Source organism: Dama dama, chromosome 15 (genome assembly GCF_033118175.1).
Source record: "Dama dama isolate Ldn47 chromosome 15, ASM3311817v1, whole genome shotgun sequence".
Classification (NCBI taxonomy): Eukaryota; Metazoa; Chordata; class Mammalia; order Artiodactyla; family Cervidae; genus Dama; species Dama dama.
In genome coordinates, this window is record NC_083695.1 from 65,979,500 (window position 1) to 65,999,028 (window position 19,529).

Consider the following 19,529-nt stretch of genomic DNA (forward strand, 5'->3'; position numbering starts at 1 on the left):
GACTGCAGCCTGCCAGGCTTCTCTGTCCATGAGATCTCCCAAGCAGAAATCCTGGAGTGGTTTGCCATTTCTTTTCCACGGCATCTTCCTGACTCAGGGATTGAACCTGCGGCTTCTGCGTGTCTCCTGCATTGTAGGCGGATTCTTTACCGCTAAGCCACCAGGGAAGCCCTCATAGATATACTCATTTTAAAAAATTAAATGATTAGTTTCTTTTTTGAAATACTTTTTTCTTTAAAAAAAAAAATTAAATACATGCTTACTGTGGAAAACTTGGAAAATACAGAACAGTTTAAAGAACACCAACAAAACTCATAATCTCACAACCCAAGCAACATATAACGAGGCCTGCCTTTTCATTTTGTTGATGGTTTCCTTTGGTTTGCAGAAGCTTTTGAGTTTGATGTAGTTGCATTTGTTTATTTTTGGTTTTGTTGCCCTTCCCAAGGAAACAGATTTCAAAAAAATATTGCTAAGACTGATGTCAAAGTGTGCTGCCTATGTTTTCTTCTAGCAGTTTTATGGTTTCAGGTCTTACATTTAAGTCTTTCATCCATTTTGAGTTTATTTTTGTATTTGGTGTAAGAAAGTGGTGTAGTTGTATTCTTTTACATGTGGGTGTCCAGTTTTCCTACCAGCATTTATTGAAGAGACTGTTTTCCCCATTGTGTAGTCTTGCCTCCAGTATTGTTGATTAATTGACCCTGAAAATGTGGGTTTATTTCTGGGATGTCTGTTTTCTTACATAGTCTGGTCAATCTTTGCAGTTCATCCCATTTTACTAAATGTAAAATAGAGCAGTATCTATTTGAGGTTATTAGGACTCCATGGAAGAGGAGGATCTTGAAGGAAGTGATAGAATGATAAATTGAGAGGACAGAAGAAAATTCCACATAGAGTGATGAGAAGCTAGAAGCAAAAAGTGCAATATGTTTACTGAATGAGACAGAAGGGGTATTTTAACAATATTGCACAAATGGAAGATGATGAGTAGTAAAGAGATGTGATTTGCTAGGTTTACATGTATATGGGAATAATGAAGAAATAATGGAAGGTTCTGAAGGCTGGGCTAAATAACTTAGATTTGATCCTTAAAGATGATATTTTTGTTGAAAGTCATGATGAAAACAGTATTTGAGAGAGATTGTCCTGGTGGCTTAGTGGGGTAACGCCAAGTAGGGAGTGGCTTTAGGGTAGGGCAATAGGATAGTCATGGAATAAAGTAGAAATAGAAAGCATAATAGCTCTTGTGGAGGAAGAACAATAAGTGTAGGGTTAGAAAAGCTGAAAGTTGGAATACCTCAAAGTTTTGAGTTTGACAGATAGCTGTATTGTAGTATTTTGATAGTGACATTGAGGAAGGCTCTCAGAGAGGTCTAGGGAGAAAGACAATGAGTTCAAGTGCTTTCACAAGTTGTAGGTTTGAGTGGTAGTTGAAAAATCTGGTACTTTAAAAGTAAAGATCTTCATTATTAAATTTATATAAATGAATGCTGTCCTTTTTAAAGTAATCATTCTTAAGACCATGCATTTATTCTAGCAAATAATTATTCTTTGGAATTTGTCTTTTGGAACTGCTTTCAGAACCATTAGAGCCATACAAGAAAACTAATCTCATTACTTTATGGTCATATCTTCTGTGCCCAAGAATATTATCTTGCTTGATCACTCATCTTATTTACCATATTTATTTCTAAGTGATATTTGACGGTCCCTAAAAGTTAATCTGCCGAGGCATGAAATTTATTACCATGCTGGATATTTAGATAACTGTCATCACTGCTGAGAACAACCTTAAGCTGTGATAGCATTCCGAGAAGAGATGCTAGTGCTACTGGTTAAGAGGGTGGGTTCTGGAAGACTAGGTTTGAGTGATCTCTTTAGTACATTAATTCTGTATCTTGAATAAGTTTCTTAACTTGCCTGGGTCTCAGTTTCCTCATTTTTTAAAAGGAAGATGGTGATAATACTTCCTGCTTCATAGGATTATTGTGAGGATTAGCTACTAGAATGGTGTCTGGCATATTTTAAAAGCTTGCTGAGTGTTAGCTATTTATTACCGTCACAGCAACTACTGTTGTTACCATCTCCATTTTGTCTGTTTATCTTTTAAGTTTTAAAAATCACTTATGTTCCTGTTTAATTACATCTTGTACAAATGGAATGATAGACAGCTAGAGTTAAAATCAGAGCTCAAATAAATGATCGGACATATAGGAATGAGGCTTTTTAGAATGTGTGACCTAGAACTTAGTGGGAGAAGAGCAGAAAAGATAAATTTTCCTCACTGTGAAGTTTGGCCAAGGATAGAATATTGGGGAATATTCATGGTAAGGGAGTGCGAAGCAGAAAAAGAGCCAGCAAAGGAGCAGTGGAAGATTGTTTAGAGAGAGAAAGAAAATCAGGAGTGTACATTAGTATAGAGGTTATATTAATTAGGATAAGATTTGGTTGCAGTCAAATAATAGAGACTTAAGCGTGATAGAAGTTCATTTCTCTCAGTGTCACGAATTCCAGAAGTGGTCTGGGACAGTTGTGGTTTGTCATGGTGTCATGTTGCTCCACTGTGCATGGATTCTATTCTTTTCCAAAGTTGCTTGGTGGTCTAAGATGGCTGTTGGAGCTCCAGCCTCTTCATCCATGTATGAACCAGCAGAAAGGAGGAAGAGGACACATCTTCTTCCCTTGAAAGATACTTCCTGGAAATTAGATGTACCACTTTTGGAATAGGAATTCTGTTGGTCACAGAGCCACACCTTCCTGCAGGAGAGGTTGGGAAATGTAGAATATTTTGAATGCTCAGTGCCTGGAGAGAAAAATGAGGAAAAATAAGGATAACCCAAGGGTAGCTAGTTGAAGAATATAGGGTAGATAACAGAATTAATAGTCTGTGTGTGTGTGCCAGGCCGCTTCAGTCATGTTCGACTCTTTGCGACCCATGGACTGTAGCCCTCCAGGCTTCTTTGTCCCAGGCAAAAATACTGGAGTGGGTTGCCATGCTTAGGATAGTTTAATTCTTTATTGATAATCCTTGATAGAGTTTCTGTACTTGTGAAACTATGAGTATGAAACTATTCTTATCAAACTACATCAATAGTACTCTGTTTTTAGGGTGTTATCCCTTCATGAATCCTTAAGTAAGGATTATCAGTCTCTTATAGGGAAAAAGGTGATGGGTATGTATGTATATGTATGCATGTGTGTGATATGTGTATAGATATATACATTAATATATATATTTCCTCATTTAGCATTTCCTCATTTAGTGTTTGCCAAAATTGCTTCATATAGCAACAGCCTGCTTTAAAATTGATAGTATTTAAGCGTCTGATATCTTTCTTTAGTTCTTTTAAGCTTCTAATTTTACCTAGCCGTCTATTCACTTTCCAGTTTGGTTTGTTTTGGGCCATTGTTTTTAATCTGTCTCTGTCCTTTTATATTACTACTCTCTCTCACTGCTGTTAATGCTGTTAATCGTACTTCCCAAAATAGATAAATGAGCAAATTTAATTAAATGTGTTATTTGCACTCTCCTGATCATTAATGAGTTTGTATGTAAGGTCAGGCCTACAATCTCCCTAGTATTATAATGACTGAATTTTCTCTATCCACTAAATGAATAAGTATTTGCTTTAGAGTTTTTTATTTTTAAAGCTTCCATATTTTGTATGTTTATGTTCTTTTAATGTTGGAAATATGAAGGTCTTCTAACAATAAAGGGAGAGTGTTTTCCCTGTTTGAGAGTAAGATACAGACTTATTCCTGTTTACCTAAATACTTAAGAGTACATTTTCTAAAGGCAAGGACATTCTTTCATGAAAGCATAGTACAGTTATCAAAATCAGGAAATTAACATTGATTTAATATTATACTGTAGTCCACAGACTTATTCAGATTTCACTCATTATCCCTATAATGTACTGTTTTGTAGCAAAAGAAAATTCTGGCTCTTGGAGTGTATTCAGTTGTCATGTCTCTTTAGTTTCCTTTAATCTGGAACATTTCCTCAGTCTTTGTTTTTGCATGACATTAACATTTTTGAAGAGTACAGGCCAGTTATTTTGCTGTTATTATTGTTGAGTCGCTAAGTTGTGTCCTACTCTTTGCTATCCGATGGACTGCGGCTTGCCAGGTGTCCCTGTCCTTCACTGTCTCCTGGAGTTTGGTCAGATTCATGTCCATTGAGTCTGTGATACTATCTAACCATCTCATCCTCTGCCATTGTCTTCTCCTTTTGTCTTCAATCTTTCCCAATATCAGGGTCTTTTCCAGTGAGTCAGCTTTTTGCATCAAGTGGCCAAAGTATTGGAGCTTCAGCTTTAGCATCAGTCCTTCCAATGAATATTCAGTGTTAATTTCCTTTAGAATTGACTGATTTAATCTCATTGCAGTCCAGGGGACTCTTAAGAGTCTTCTCCAGCACCACAATTCAAAGGCATCAGTTCTTTTGTAGAATGTTTATAAATTGGGTTTATCTGCTGTTTTCTCATTACTGGCTTCAGTTTACCCATTTCTGGCAGGAGTACCACAGAAGTAATGTTGTACTTCTCAGGGCATTGTGTCAGGAGGCACAGGATGTTGAAATATTAGTAATGTGGTCTTGGATCACTCCTTTAAAGGTAGTATTTGCCAGGTTTTCCAGTGCAAAGTTACTATTTTTCCTTTTATAATTACTTTGGTGGTAAAATATGCATAAAATTTATCACTTTAACCATTTTAACCAAAGTGAATATTCAGTGATTAAGTACATTGACATTGTGTTTATAATTTTGAGGTATCTTTGAAAAAATACTTCGAGATTTTGTAAATTTCCTACTACTTCTTGAACTTTTACTAACTTTTGTATTTCTGCCTGAATCATTTTCATGATGGTTCCTAAATGATGATTTTCTAATTCCATCATGTCTCCTGTACTTACTTATAATACTTTTTTTCATTATTTATTTTGATGCTGTTACTGATTTGGTCAGTGGGAGCCCATTCAAGCTGATTGCTGTTTCCTTTTGCCTTGCCTTTGTCACTTATACACACATTCATATACATCTTTATCTGTCTACTGAAAGCATTGAGTTTATATTAATACTTCTGGTCCCAGTCCAACACTACAGGGTTTATTCTGTATTTATAACCCCCTCTTCCAAAAGTGAGAAACTTGTCCCTATGATTTCGCATTTTTACTTATTGGCCTAGTCCTAGAATACCAGAGAATAGTTTCATACCACTGCTTAAAAAGAGTTCAATATTTGTTTTCCTTTTCCTATGGGCATATAGTCTAAATCGTCACTGGTCAGTAAAGTAGCCATTAACTGCATGAATTGAGATGTGTTGTAAATGTAAAATGCATACTGGATTTTGTAAACTTAGTATGAAATAAGAAATGTGAAATATCCCATTAATATTTAAATAATATGTTATATGTTGAAATATTTTAGATATATTAGATAAAATAAAGTTAATTTTAACCATTTTAACATGGCTGCTAGAAAATATTAAATTACATATGTGGCATCCATTATCTTTCTATTGGACATCACTGAGCAAGAAACCACGTTCAGAAGTTACTTGGGTTAGTTTTCTCCCCAACTTTCTTTCTGTAACATAGTTATGTTAGTCATTTGCAATACAGTTCATTTCTATTGTATTCTAAGTTTTTCTCCCCATCCTAATTGATCTTATTTATTTTTGAGCATGTGAAGCATTAATATGGTTCCAAAAGTCAGAATTATATTAAATATATATATACACACTCAAAGCAGTGTCACCCATTTCTTCTTTATTTTTCACCCTGTTTTCGCCCAGCCTTTATAGGTAATCAGTCTCATCAGTCTCTGGATTACCTGTTTGGTGTTTTTTCCCCCAGGTATGAGGAGATAACACATTTTTTTAAAATTTCTTAACTTTTTCACAAAATTTAGCATACTGTAGATACTCTTTTGTACTTTGCTTTTTTTGAATTAACCATTTCACTTCAATATGTTTTGGAATCCATTCCATATCAATTTATAGCACTCACCGTCCCATCCTCCCTTTGTCTGTTCCTCCCTCTTATGGTTGCACAGTACTCTGTTGTGATAACCTTAACCATTCTCATGCCGTTTCCAGTGTTTTGAATTTATAAGCAGTGCTGTAGTAAACTAACCTTTTTTATATATATTTTTGTATGTTGTAAGTGTATGTTTGGGTAAATACCTAAAATTGCATAGTTAGGTCAAAAGTTTAAAAGCAAATATAGTTTTCTTAAATATTGCTCAATCCCTTTCTGTGGGTGGTTGTACAAGTTTGAATTTGCACCAGCATTGTATGAGAGTTTTTCCCATAAACTAATCATCCAAGTATGTTGGTATGCTTTTTAATTTTTGCTATCCTATTTGTAGTTAGAAACAAAGTATCTCAATGTAGTTTTAATACTCACTTTGTAGTTAATAATCTTTTCATAGAATATATAAAGGTCATTTTAGTATCTTTCTTTGTGAATTATATTTTTAAGTTCATTTTTCTATCAGACTTTTTTTTTTCTCCGTCAGTTTTTAAGAGTCCTGTAGAAGTCCAGTTATTTCCTTATGATAAATTTTTTAAAGGAGAATTGCTGGATCCAAAGGTCCTTTGATATATAAAAGATTTTGGAATATTGTTAAAATGCTTTCTATATTAATAAAATATGTATCTACATTAACAATGTGGAGCCCTATTCAGTCTTTACTCACCAAAACAGACCTTACTTTTTAATCTTTGCTTGTCTGATGGATAAAATAGTAGATTTATTGTGGATTTCTTTGCTAACTGATGTGATTTATTTTTTCTTTGCTAACTGATGATGGTTTATTTTTTTATTTGTCTAGCTAGCTGTCCATTCAACATATTCTTATTGAACATCCACCATGTACCATCCTAAAAGTTAGAACTACAGTAATGACTAGAAGTTGAACATCTTTTTGTATTTCAGTCATTTGTATTATTTTGTTTCTTATCTCCGTCTCTCTCTCTCTCTCTTTCATGGCATTTAGTAGATGTTTTGTCCCCTCAGACTAGTTCTCAGAGGACTGAGAAGGAGAAAAAATGGCATTTCCTTATTCTGTTCTGTTGTTGAACTTCTAAAAAGTATTTTTATGCATGTGTTTATTTTCATTGCCCATTCTATGGCAAATCACTGTGTGAAACTCAGAGTATTCATGAAATGAGATCATGAAAGTTAAATGCACAGACAGGTGTCAAAGAAATGATAATTACACATTTTTGTAAAATTAACTTTTATCATTATTATTTTCCAGGAGAGGCTGCTATCAGAAGGGAACTTTTGTACCATTTGCCTCAGATACAGCCTGTCTGCACCTTCTAGAGTTTTATTATTCAAAAAATAAATGCCACTTATTTGGTAAGTCAGTTAACTATAAATATTATTTACTCTGCTTATGTTTTGTATTTTTTAAGTGCCATTTTACTTTGTAACTCTCATATGTAACAAGTTTGAAAGTGGCAGTATCTTGAAAGACTTTCAGGATCTTTTGAAGATTTTCTTGCTTCTATTCACTGTCTTTCTTAAATTTTGATGTTTGTTGTAAAGAGAATAGGGGCTTGTTAAATATTGGAATTGATTCTCAAAGTTGGATTACTAGCTTTGCTCTTTTCAGTCTCTTTCTACCATAAGAACTGAGAATTAACATCTTTCCTGGTCAGCTCTAGCTTCTCTGTAGTTCAAATAGGGAGCAGCAAAGATGCAGTGTTATGGTAGGAGTTTGATGAACTGATTCAGGAAGACTATATGATCAGTAAAATCCTCAGGAAACCATAATAAAGCAGAATGAATAAGGCTATCAAAGAAATTATGGATGAAAACTAATTAGATAGCTAGTGAAACTGATTTTAATTTTTAAAATGTTACCCTATATATGTTTATTTTTAATTAATTTTTTTTCCAAGAAGACTTAAGTTGCAATGACCTGCTGTTTTGTGAGAGGTTTCTCTTCCCCACATCCTGTGATACTCTTTTTAGTCAGTTCCAGCTTCTGACACTCATGCGTAGCCATTGGCAACCAGGAAACGGATACATAGGATGAGGGCTTTTTCAGAGGGTCAGTCATAGCACTGTCGGGAGATAATTGTCCTTGTGTGCTGCTGAAGCACATGCAAAGAATTGGATGAAAGCTATAAAGAAATGATACTGGTGATTTGCAGAATTTCCTTTTAAATGGGTTTGCACAGCAAGACATAGAAGTAAATGTTGATGTTGAGAACTGAGCTCAAAACAGAGTACTATCAAGTAAAATTTAAGAATGAGGAGCCACTGGCACAGAAAAAAGAGGAAGGAAGATTCTCCTTTGATATGTCTTTTTGGTAGCCTCTCAGCTTCTGCTAACATCACAAAGCTGACTTCAGGTGTTCGTAGATGATGTGCACGGCTCATGTCAGTCGAGAGAGACATGGGATTTCATTGTGCTTGACTCTGAAAGGGCCACATCTCAGAGCAAACCAAGTGAGTTTTAATCTTGGTTATTTAAAATCTCCTTGTACCTGTCTTATTAGGAGTATTATTTTTTTTTTTAAGAAGAAACTAATTTGCAACTGGCTATAAAGAGTGACACTGTGTCCGGGAAAATGCTGTACTAACACTGCGCTGTCCCACAGGGGCACTTCTCAAGTCCCCAAACACAGTGCTGACAATCTGTGACAGCCAGTGAATTGTTGGGTAGCATTTTGGGAGGATGGACAGCGGAGTGAGGCAGTTGTGTGTAAGTTACAGAGGCGATGGGGAGGGGGAGAAATGAGAGAAGAGCAGAGCAGCTCAGGTTCTGTGGGCAACTCAAACGGTAGCTATTCTCCTTGTTAGCTCTGCTGATACCACTGAAATGAACAGCTGGAATTGGTTTCAGTGGGGTACAAATGTGTTTCACTTTTCCTTTCAAGGTGTTATGGTTTCATTCTGTCTTCAGAACTGTAAGGTTAGATGTTCTATTGATAAAAGTAGGAGTTGGATAGATTGAAAAGTTTTGAAGAGACTAGAAATATCACTTGATGCTAGGAAATGAAACTGTAAAAGTCAAAGGAATGGGGATGGGTCTTACCTTTTCTAGAGACTGTTGCAATGGTAGTAAGGTAGTAAGGCCAGTTACCATATCTAGATCCAAAATGATTGGGCTCTTATCTCAGAAAAATGTATATCCTGATATTTGTTAATTTATTAGATACCACTGGTGGCTCAGTGGTAAAGAATTCACCTGCAGTGCAGGAGACATGAGTTCGATCCCTGGATTGGGAAGATTCCCTGGAGAAAGAAATGGCAACCCATTCCTGTATTCTTGCCTGGGGAATCCCATGGACAGAGGAGCCTGGTAGGCTACAGCCCATGAGGTTGCAGAAGAGTTGGACATGACTCAGCAACTAAACAACAACATTCTAAGGTATCATCAGCTATTTGTTTCAGAAACAGTTGGCCAACTATAGGAATCTTCACCAGGTAGCAAGGCACAAGTTTCTGGATATTTGGACTGTGGAGTGGAACTTGACGTGGGGCAAACTTTGGTTCAGTTCTTTCTCTGATCATGAGAATGGTTATACAAAGTAAGTGTATTTGATTGCTCCCCTAGATGTAATGTCTGTTTATGAGTATGGGGTTAGACTTGGGGCACATTGATACGGAGCCCGTTCCTCATGTTGATCCTGTTTCTGGGTTTTGGTTAAATGTTACTGCTTGCTCGTTGATACCATTGGGTTAAGCAAGTGTGATGTTGAGCGATGTCAGTATTAAGACTGTGTGCTATCGTAACACCTTTACCTGATGGTACATAATAATAATAATTTTTTAAAAAAAGCCAGGGTAAATGAAAGAACAGATGGTGTAAGGGAAGGTTTGGAGACCTCGACACAACAGTAATAGTATAACTTCTCAGCAGTTGCCTGTAGGGTCTAGACTTGACTCTCCATTGCTTATGGTATTGAATGACTGAACCTAGTGTTGAAGGCCCTCCAGGCTGAAAACAGAATATTCTTTCTGGCAGAATATTCCACACTTTGCTATATTAACCCTTTGGCTCTAGTAGTTTCTGTAGCTGTCTCCAAAATAAGGTTTTTTGAATTACTGCCTCTTCAGATTGTTCAGACCATTCCTTCTACTTGGAATATCTCCCTTCAGTCCCCAGTCTACATACTAGCTTTCAATTCCCCTTTTATGATATCTTCTTCAACTGTTCCAGGCCCTAAGTGATAGCTCTCTTCTCTGAATTTTTATCATTTACAACTTTTTATTTGGCAATTTTATATTACCTTAAAACATCTTTTTAAAAAAATTTCTTACTTTCCCAATTAGGTAGAGACAGCTTAAAGAGGAGGCTATGTTTTTCATATGGTTCAAACTGTGTCCTTAACTATGGTCCAACTTTACAGTTTCCACTGTCCCAGCATAAATCTCAGTACAATATGTGCACTTAAAAAATGTTAGGCTACAAGAGAATGCCATTACCTATTGTTAGCTATTACTGACCTTTAACATTTGTCTTGCTTTTTGTATCATAAAAATATTAGATTAAAATACAGTTTAGTACCCGAGCCATGTTTGTTCAGTAGATTATTCTACTTTGAAAGCCTTTTGTAACACTCTGGACAGGTTTCCTGATCCTTAAAGGAGCAGTTCTCTGAAGATGTTTCTGTATTCCAAGGTAATTGTTTGCTGTTCTTGAAACTCTAATTAGTAAACTTTCAGTCTGCATCTAAGAGAGTGTTTTATTTATTAATTATCTGTTTTTTTCTTTGCCTGCTTTAAAGTGAAGCTTGCTTCTTTTGGTGTCTCAGTTTCTGATCAGCCACATTTGGTCTTCACACTTGTTAGTACAGCTACAAGGAGGAAGGAGATGAGTTGTAACTATATCTCTAACATACCTTTACAATTATTCTCTTTGGTTATTATTGCATTTTGGTATTTTTGCCTTTTTTAAAACTATACTATGCTTTGTTTACCCCATTTTTTTAGAAGGCATGTATTCCAGTCTACTGTAGTAGTTAAGTGTAGGGACTTCAGAATCCTAACCAACACTTGGAAGCTGTGTGATCTTAAGTAACTTTAGTTTCAGATTTCTCATCTGTAAAATTGAGATAATAACAACTACCTCTTGGTATGTACTTGGGGTCAAATGAGACAATACGTATAAGACACAGTTTAAGCCTATTAGCCTCTGCTTTCAAAACTTACTCAGTGGTTTATTAGCTTTAGTTTGTGAACCCTAGGCTTCTGTGGTGGCTCAGATGGTAAAGAATCCGCCTGCAATGCAACAGACCTGGGTTCAATCCCTGAGTCAGGAGGATCTCCTGGAGAAGGGAATGGCAACCCACTCCAGTATTCTTGCCTGGAGAACTCCATGGATAGAGGATCCTGGAGGGCTACAGTCCATGGGGTCACAAAGAGTCAGACATGACTGAGTGACTTTCAAATGGGAAAAACAATCAAGCTTATTGCATGTCAGATTTAAGGCACAGCCCTGAAAGCCTTATTCGTTCCAACTCTTTTATTCTCAATTGCACTGTAGGATATCAGTGCAACCCAGGATAGACCCAGGAAAGGAACTAATTTCAATGAAGTGTAGAAACCCAGACCAACCTCCAGGTGTGTAGTGAGGGGAAGAAATTTTAGGAAGGTGTTTTCTTCTCTCCTCTCTCCCACCAGATAGGTATACAGAGTAGGAAGCAGAGTGCTTGCTCTACCTTTCTGATACATATTGCTATTGTTCAGTTATATTAAAGCTTTGCTCTGACTGCCTTTTGAGGTGGTCAGTTGTAGGTGCAAATATTAGACTCGGAACAGCTGAGTTGGTGAACGATGGAGTTACCACATCAGTGGAGTGTGAAGGGACTGAGCTGCGGACTGCTTCCCAGCCTCTAAAGCGTGAAATCAGTTGCTGCTGATGCATGGCGGCTGTAGCCAGTGAAGTATAAAATAAGTTGGGAACGTGAATTGTGTTGTGTTGTGAGAAAAACCTTTTCATGCCATGGTTTGTTTACATATTTTGGGGCCCTCAGGACCCCTGCTGGAATTATCTCTCCTGTGTCTTTCATTGTCTGGATAACTCAGATTTTTTTATGAAACATTTCTTCAGTTACGCAGACTATAATCTTTGTTCAGCTGCATGCACAGAGGCAAAGGCTATAAATGTCTGGAGCAGACTAATACTAAAATACTGACTGTTATATTCTGTTTAAGATTACATCTGAAAATGCCCTTTGCAGTAGGTATTTATTGTACAAGTTTCTTCTTAGATTCAAATTTGAAAGTGCACTCTGCATTCTGCTTTGAAGGTTCCTGTAGTCTAGGAACTGTGCCATCAGTTTCACTGTTCATTGTTCCCATGTTCCCATGTGCCTCTGGAGAAAGGTGGAGAAGGATAATGTTTTCAAATGGTCGTGGGAGTAGATAGGAAGAAGTATAGAGATTATTCTTATGGGGAATAGAAGAGAGGGAGTTCCTCTCCTGACACCTGGTTCGGTTCTTCACCATATGGCTTTGAGGGTGAGGCAAGGTGAATGAGGAAGTTTCAGAGATAGTAGTAGATTATTATTGTCAGCAGTTTTAAGTCTGGAAGGTTATTGGAAATAGTCATGCCATGAAAGCATTAATCTTTCATTCTTACCCTAGTTGATTTCCTTGTTTTACTGCAGCAGTCTTTGAACTATCTTTTGGTTGCTTTGCATTTATACAGATTCTAAGCAAATTGCTAATATTTATGAAATTAATAGATGACTGTGAGAGACCATCTTGCTGAGTATCATCAGGCAGTCTAGTGTAGTAGTTAAGTGCAGGGATATTGAAATCCTAACCAGCAGTTAGCAGCTATGTGACCTTGAGTTGCTTCAGATTTCTCATCGGTAAAACTGAGATCATAATACCTATCTCATAGTACTGTAGCTGGAGTCAAATTAGAAAATAAGGTGCATAAAATATTGAGCACAGTCCCTGTCACATCATGAGCACTCATCAGATGGTTAGCTGTTTATTTTTTTCTTTCTCTTCCTCTGCTACTGCTGTTGGTAGTACTCTACCACTACTTCAGTTTTGCTTGTGGGGCCTAAACCTTAATGGAACAGAAAACATAATTAGACATGGTTCATTGCAGCAGATTTTGAAAAATATGTCATTGTTTCCTGGCTTAATCTATTTCTTAATAGATCTTTCTTAACCAAATAGAAGCACTATAAAAAGACTTTTTAGCAAAAGGAAAGGATCTTTGTATTGACTTGAGATTGCCTTGTAAAAAAATTGATTATTCTAAAATGTATTTGGTTAATGCAAATAAAACAGCTTTTCTATGAACTTAGGGAATATATAGAAATAAAAAAGAAAGAGTTTAAAGCACTGTCATTCCTTAGTCTTTATTATTCACCTAGTACTGATAATTTTTTCTTAAGAGGTACCTTATTTTTAATTCCTAGGAGAAATGTTTTGTCTGGTCGTAAGAATAGTTGTAGCAGAATTCTCATCTAATGTATGAGGATGTTTTTGTGGGAATGGGATGGAAAAGTCATCCTGATCATTTACACTAATGGAGATAGGCATTAGTGTGAATAATATTATTTGGTTTTGATGTATATTATGTGATTATTTTTGCAGCACAATTAACTTCCTGATTAAACTTTACTCAGCTAGTATATCGTGCATATATATACTGGGTAGAAAATTGGTTAAAGGCAGGTATGATGGTTAGCTTAACTAACTGTTTAGTTGATGGGAGATCTGGGGTTCTTGTCTCAGTTACCACTCAAATAGTCCCAAGTCTTAAGTAAATTCCTCAGTTTCCTTATTTTAAAAATGAGTTTGTACGACATGATTTTCCAAGGTCTTTTTCAGCTATCTGTAAGGCTGTAAGATTTGTACGGAGGTAACTTGACAATCAGGAAATGCAACAGTGACACATTTTGACCACCAGAGGGTGGAGTCCAATCAGTTAGCTAGTGCTTTGTATTTGACCAGAATGTGGTGTCCTTGGAAATGAAGAGGACACATTGCTCCTCTGTCCATTTAATTTAAGTTATGGAGCCTCTGACTTTTCTGATTCTACTTGCATTAGACATCTTTCTGCTCTTTTCTTTTCAAACTTCTAGATAAAGAAGGGAGAAGAGAAGGATAGAGGTTTCTTGTTGTCAGGGATTCATCAAATTTTGTTCTCTAAGATAGCATCTAAGATAGCGTCTCTAAGATGACCCATTGGCAACTTTGATGGGGAGCACAATAGTATTAGTGGCTAAAGTTAAATTACTTGTGGCTTCCTTCCTCCCCAAACATACAGGCACACATACAAATGAGTCAGTCCTCATTTCTCTCATTCCTTCTGAAATCCCAAGAATGAAAGTGGAATGTCTGAGAAGTATAATAAGCACAATACTTTTAATTGAAATCTAGGTTTCAGCCTTGCTTTACTGCTTAGTATCTATCTAACCAGGCACATTGCAACCTCAGATCCTCAGTTTCTTTATTTGAAAAATTAAGATGTTGAATTCTGACCTATATAATCTCTTTCAATAATGTAATTCTAAAATTATGTAAAAATTCTTCAATGTTTATGTGAAAGAAAGTGAAAGTGAAGTTGCTCAGTCTTGTCTAACTCTTTGCAACCCCATGGACTGTAGCCTACCAGGCTCCTCCACCCATGGGATTTTCAAGGCAAGAGTACTGGAGTGGGTTGCCATTTTCTTGTCCAGGGGACCTTCCTGACCCAGGGATCGAACCCTGGTCTTCCGCATTGTAGGCAGACACCATCTGAGCCACCAGAGAAGTCCCTTGTGAAGGACAGTGCTATTCGTGATAAGACATTAATTATTATAAAAATAGCACAGAATTTTTCCTGTTTTTTGCTCGAAATAGAATTGTAGGTGTTGTTAAGGCATAAATATTAAAATTTTAAAGTAAACTACAATTATGGCAAGAGGAATGACAGTTGCCTTTCCACTGAGATATTTTTCTAACCCCCGAAACAAATACAAACAAGTTCTCTGAGCATTGGCTCACAGTAGCAGCGAGTCAGTCAGAAGAGTTAGGACCAGGAGCCAGGCCAAGCTGATTTGGGGTATAGTTGATAGTAAAGCATTTAGGGAAGTCATCTGGGAACATGTGAGCTTAGAAGAGAGGGCATGTGGGGTCTAGGAATCTGTATTATAAAGCTGGATTCAGAGTCCATTTCTTTAATCACACAAGTGGAAATAATTTTGATAGAGTCCAGTTGTATGAGTCTGAGAGCACAAGATAACATGGAAGTAACAAAGGGGGCACGTAATCCAAATAAACAAGCAGAGATGAGTGTCTAGAAGGTGACAGACAAGTGGATGCAGAAGTGTGCTTGTGAAAACAGGCAAGGATTAGTACTTATGATTTGAAATGTATACAGGAGAGTAGAAGCCAGCCAGGAAAACCATATAGAAACAGCATTTTAGGATTACATGCAAATACAAAGTTTCAGTCTATCCTGGTTTTAATCACCTTCCTTGATGTTGGTCATATCTTCTTGGCATATCTAAGGTGCTCACACTTAAGTCTAGTGAGGGTATCACTGACAAACTCTATATAGTTTACATGCTTCTAATAGTTTCACATTCCACTGGATACACATATCCACAGATTTGCTCACTATAACTGCAGAGTTCATTTCACAGAACTGGCTAGTAAAAAATTTGGCAGGCAAGCTAGCTTTTCAAGTGCTCCTAGGAACAGAGCCCAGCTGTTCCCTTTGGGCTTTGCGCTGTTGGAATTCATTGGGTTAGCAGCTAGAAAGAATGGACTGTAACATTTTCAGCCTGGTTCCTGACAGCAAAGCAAAGGTGTTAGAATTTCTGTTCTAGAGGTTTACACTGCAAGTAACTTAACCTGATTGTGTGTCTTAATATTACTGGGCTTCTGACCGCTGAAATATGGCTTGGATCGATGGTGGTTTGGAGAAAGTAGAAGGAGGGCTATCCATCATTCAGAGGCTCCATAGAAGCTGCCTGATAATGCTGCTTTCACCAAGCAGCCATCTGTCCATCCATCCGTCAGTAGGATGAAATGAGATTTAGCGGAACAGGCAGCTGTAACTCTGAGACACTTTCTAACCAACGATTGCAGCCCTGGCCTTAGCCTGACCACAAAGCCCAGCACTGGGGCTTGGCGGGATGTGGCGGCAGGGCGGCCGTCTCATTCCCGTCACTGCCAGCCCAGAATGTGTTCAGTACGAGGCTGAAGCCCGGCCGAATCTCCTGTACATAATTCGACTAAACCTCGGGTGATGAGCAAACAGTAATTCTCTTTCAGGTCCAGTACTGTTTTACAAGGTGAGCAGACTCTTTTGATGAGAATTTTTTGTTTGACTTGGAGAAGAAATAGAATTAAGGGCTGATTTAATTACTCTAGAATCTGACCACACAGCTTAGTCTTTAACCCATATTGTATATTGGCAGAAGGCTTTGTAAATGCCAATGAATCAGGAAGACCACCTTTTTCTCAATTGTAAACACTGTGGGAACTTCTGCTGGCAATTCCCTGTTTGTCATGGCAATGAGGGATGAGGCTAAATTAAATTCAAGGATAATTCAGTGATTTTATTTTATCTAGATTCTTTTTTCTCTAAAATTGGCATTTTTTACCTAGGTTGTTATAGAGCAGAAATTGCTAATTTCTCTCTACTCTGTATAGTGGTGCCAACGTGGAAGGAAAGTAAATGTGGGCAGGAAAATGGGTCAAAGATAAGAAGCAAGCAGGTGGACTGCCCCTAAAGTGGATAATCAGGCTCTGAGTATTGAATGTTACCTGTTGTCTTCCTGGTTCTCCTGCTTTTCCAGGGCACCAAGCCTTCTGAGAGCCTCTTGTTCAGTATGGCTCTGTGCTCACCCTGTCCTGGTGCTTCCCTAGCCGTGGCCAGGTTTCCTGACTGTTTTCTTGCAGTGGTCACTTCAGACCTCTGCTCCTGTTCTTTGTTCTGAAGCCTTAGCTCTTCATTTTAGATTGGGGGAAGGGTCAAGGGAGCCTAATGTACCAGAGATGCCTCGGAAATGAGAGCCTTGGATGAATTCCTGGGCCTATTGATCCACTGGCAGTTTATGCATCCTGACATTCATAATCTCAGTAGGCTGCTGATGTTCCTGATTAATGGGCCCAGGGGCTGTCCATCCGTCACTTCACATTAATTACTGAAGAGGTGTTTTTCCAGTGATTTACCTGACAGCGGGCTGTGATAAATACCCGTAAGCAGAGTGGGCAGTGATTTATCACAGGGCCACACCCTCCCCCCACTTACCCTTCCCCCTAACCACAGGCCAGCACTGGGACCTGACCAGAGAGTGCCCCCTCCCCATAAGCTATCTATCTCCATAATTGCTTGTGGATGCATATTTACTGGGGCATGGGACCTGGCAGATAGCATTCTAGAATTTGTGCCAAAGATGATGAAAAATAAATCTTCCTAGTAAGAAGAGTAACTAGTATGTTTTTTCATGGGGCAGAGAAGTATATATAAGGTGCCTTTCTGTTACTTTTTGAGAAATCTGATGGAAATCCTGCCTACCTACTGTGCATGTCCTGAACACTGGTAATTGCTCTGCGAGCTTTAAAGAGTAGAGAAGGTGGTTTTCTTTTCAATATTTGTAGTTTATCCAGGGAGAATCTGAAGACATATGAGAAGTTAGATAACATTTCATGGCACTAATATAATCTTGAGAGGTTTGGGATAGAACTCTAGGGTTCCGTTTCTGTGAGAATCACACTCACCAGCCCAAAACCAAGGGATGGACAGAGACAAAGCACAAGGAAAGCGAGGCTTTTAATGACAGTCTTGCAAGATCTGGTGTCTGGTGGGCAGGCAAACACAGTGTGGTCCCTAACATGCAGGTCCCTTCCCCCTGTTCCTCATTGGCCCAGTGTTGTGAGATGTACAATCTTTCTGGACGGCACCTAAGTTTTCGTTATTTCCTTATTAGGCTATCCTTTCTCCCGTCCCAACTTACATCCGCATTTTTCAACAAAGACTTTCTTGTTAGTTTATCCCTTCCCCCAACATCTCCCAACCTTCAGGTTCATGAACTATGTCACGTCCACTAGTCTGTAGGCATGTTTAGAGCTGGGACACAGGTAATGGGTGGAGTCCTATCTCTTTAGGACCCAGTCTAACCTCCGTTCCCCAACCCCAACTTTATCTGAAGAGTTCAGGCCTCAACTTTGTCATGTTTGCAAGTTCAACTGCTAGTAGTTTTTCCAGTCAGAGCTACTTACTTTGCCTTGAAAATGGACCACTTCAAGTTTCTATTTCTTACAATGTCCTACTTTTTAGTCTTTGAAAGTAAAATTTAGTTCGATATTTCAGTGTTTTCCATGGGTCAGACATTGTATTTAACTCTGGAAGTATGAAGATGAATGTGGTATAGCAGCAGATCTCAGGAAGCAAAGTTTGATACCTTCAATTTTGATGTTTAGCCTGTTGGTATATAAACAAATAAAATCTGCAAACTGGCTTTCTTTTGTTTCTTTTGAAACAAAAATAGCATACAATTGATCTTCTCAAAGAGCTGGTCCTTGTAGAGAGAAACTTGCTATATTTAATCACATAATTTCCTTGTTTTTCCCAGATGTTTTTACTCAGCATTTAGTGTGGTGGATATTTTGGAACTTTTGTGTTAGAGAATTCAAGTCTTTTAAGACTCCAGAGTTACCTAAGGTAGTAACCACCACCCCTAATAGCTGTAGCAAGTTTTATACAGAACAGAGTGGTGGGTGCCAACAGGGTTTTCCTGGTATTAGGGGAGGGCGAAGTCTGATTTCTAGAAAAGGGAAAGTTAGTGGTAAACAGCCCACACTATGATTTGAGATTTCAGGGGTTAGGTGGGCAGATATGTATGGAGTCATGTTGGTAATTTTACTTCTTGAAGTGATGAAGTTAACAATAAACATGGCATGTTAGCACAATATTAAAGTTAGGCATCTATGATTCAGAAAATTCAGAGTTGTTTTGTTTAGGATGTACAATGGGAGACAGTTGTAAGCAGTCAAAACTTGGCTTCAGTTACGGCTCCTCTACTTAGCAGCTAGCTGTGTGACCTAGACCTTATCTGTGAAATGGTAATAATAACTATACCTCAAGGGGTGTTGAATGAGATAGTTTGGATATGAGCACTTAGCACAGTGCTTTCCACTCATTGCCTTCTTTAGTGCAGGACAGATACTGCTCAGTGGTTTTTAAAATCCAACATATAATAAGATTTTTATAATCTCAGAAATACTCATAGTCTTAGTGCTTTTCAGTGTTTCTTGTGATTGGGATGTGTGTGTGTGTGTTTGTGTATATATCTACCTGTAAAAATAGATAATACTTAAAAACATAGAGCATCATTTCTTTAATGGTGGAAGGACATTGTGGTTTTTAAGAATGAGCCAGGTACAGGGGACAGGCCTTTAATCTGGATGTAGTTTGATTTTGCTCTCACCATTAGTTTGCACATAACGCCTCTTTCTGTAAATATATTTATATCACGTGTCATATATACAAGTTAAGAAGAGTCTATGTTAGTAGGAAAATAGCGAATGAATTTAATTA

General features: G+C 37.6%; 1 protein-coding gene across 5 annotated transcripts in view; it reads left to right on the forward strand.

Annotated features, from left to right (window-relative positions):
- The window catches only part of R3HCC1L (R3H domain and coiled-coil containing 1 like), a 65,460-nt gene that overhangs the window by 5,491 nt on the left and 40,440 nt on the right, over positions 1-19,529 (forward strand). For 4 of the 5 annotated variants that reach the window (XM_061162331.1, XM_061162336.1, XM_061162335.1 and 1 more), the window contains exon 2: positions 7,269-7,372. The exons of the other annotated variant lie outside the window; for it this stretch is intronic. The gene's annotated coding sequence lies outside the window, so the exon portion shown is untranslated. The remainder of the gene's footprint in view (positions 1-7,268; positions 7,373-19,529) is intronic. 5 annotated transcript variants of the gene reach the window in all.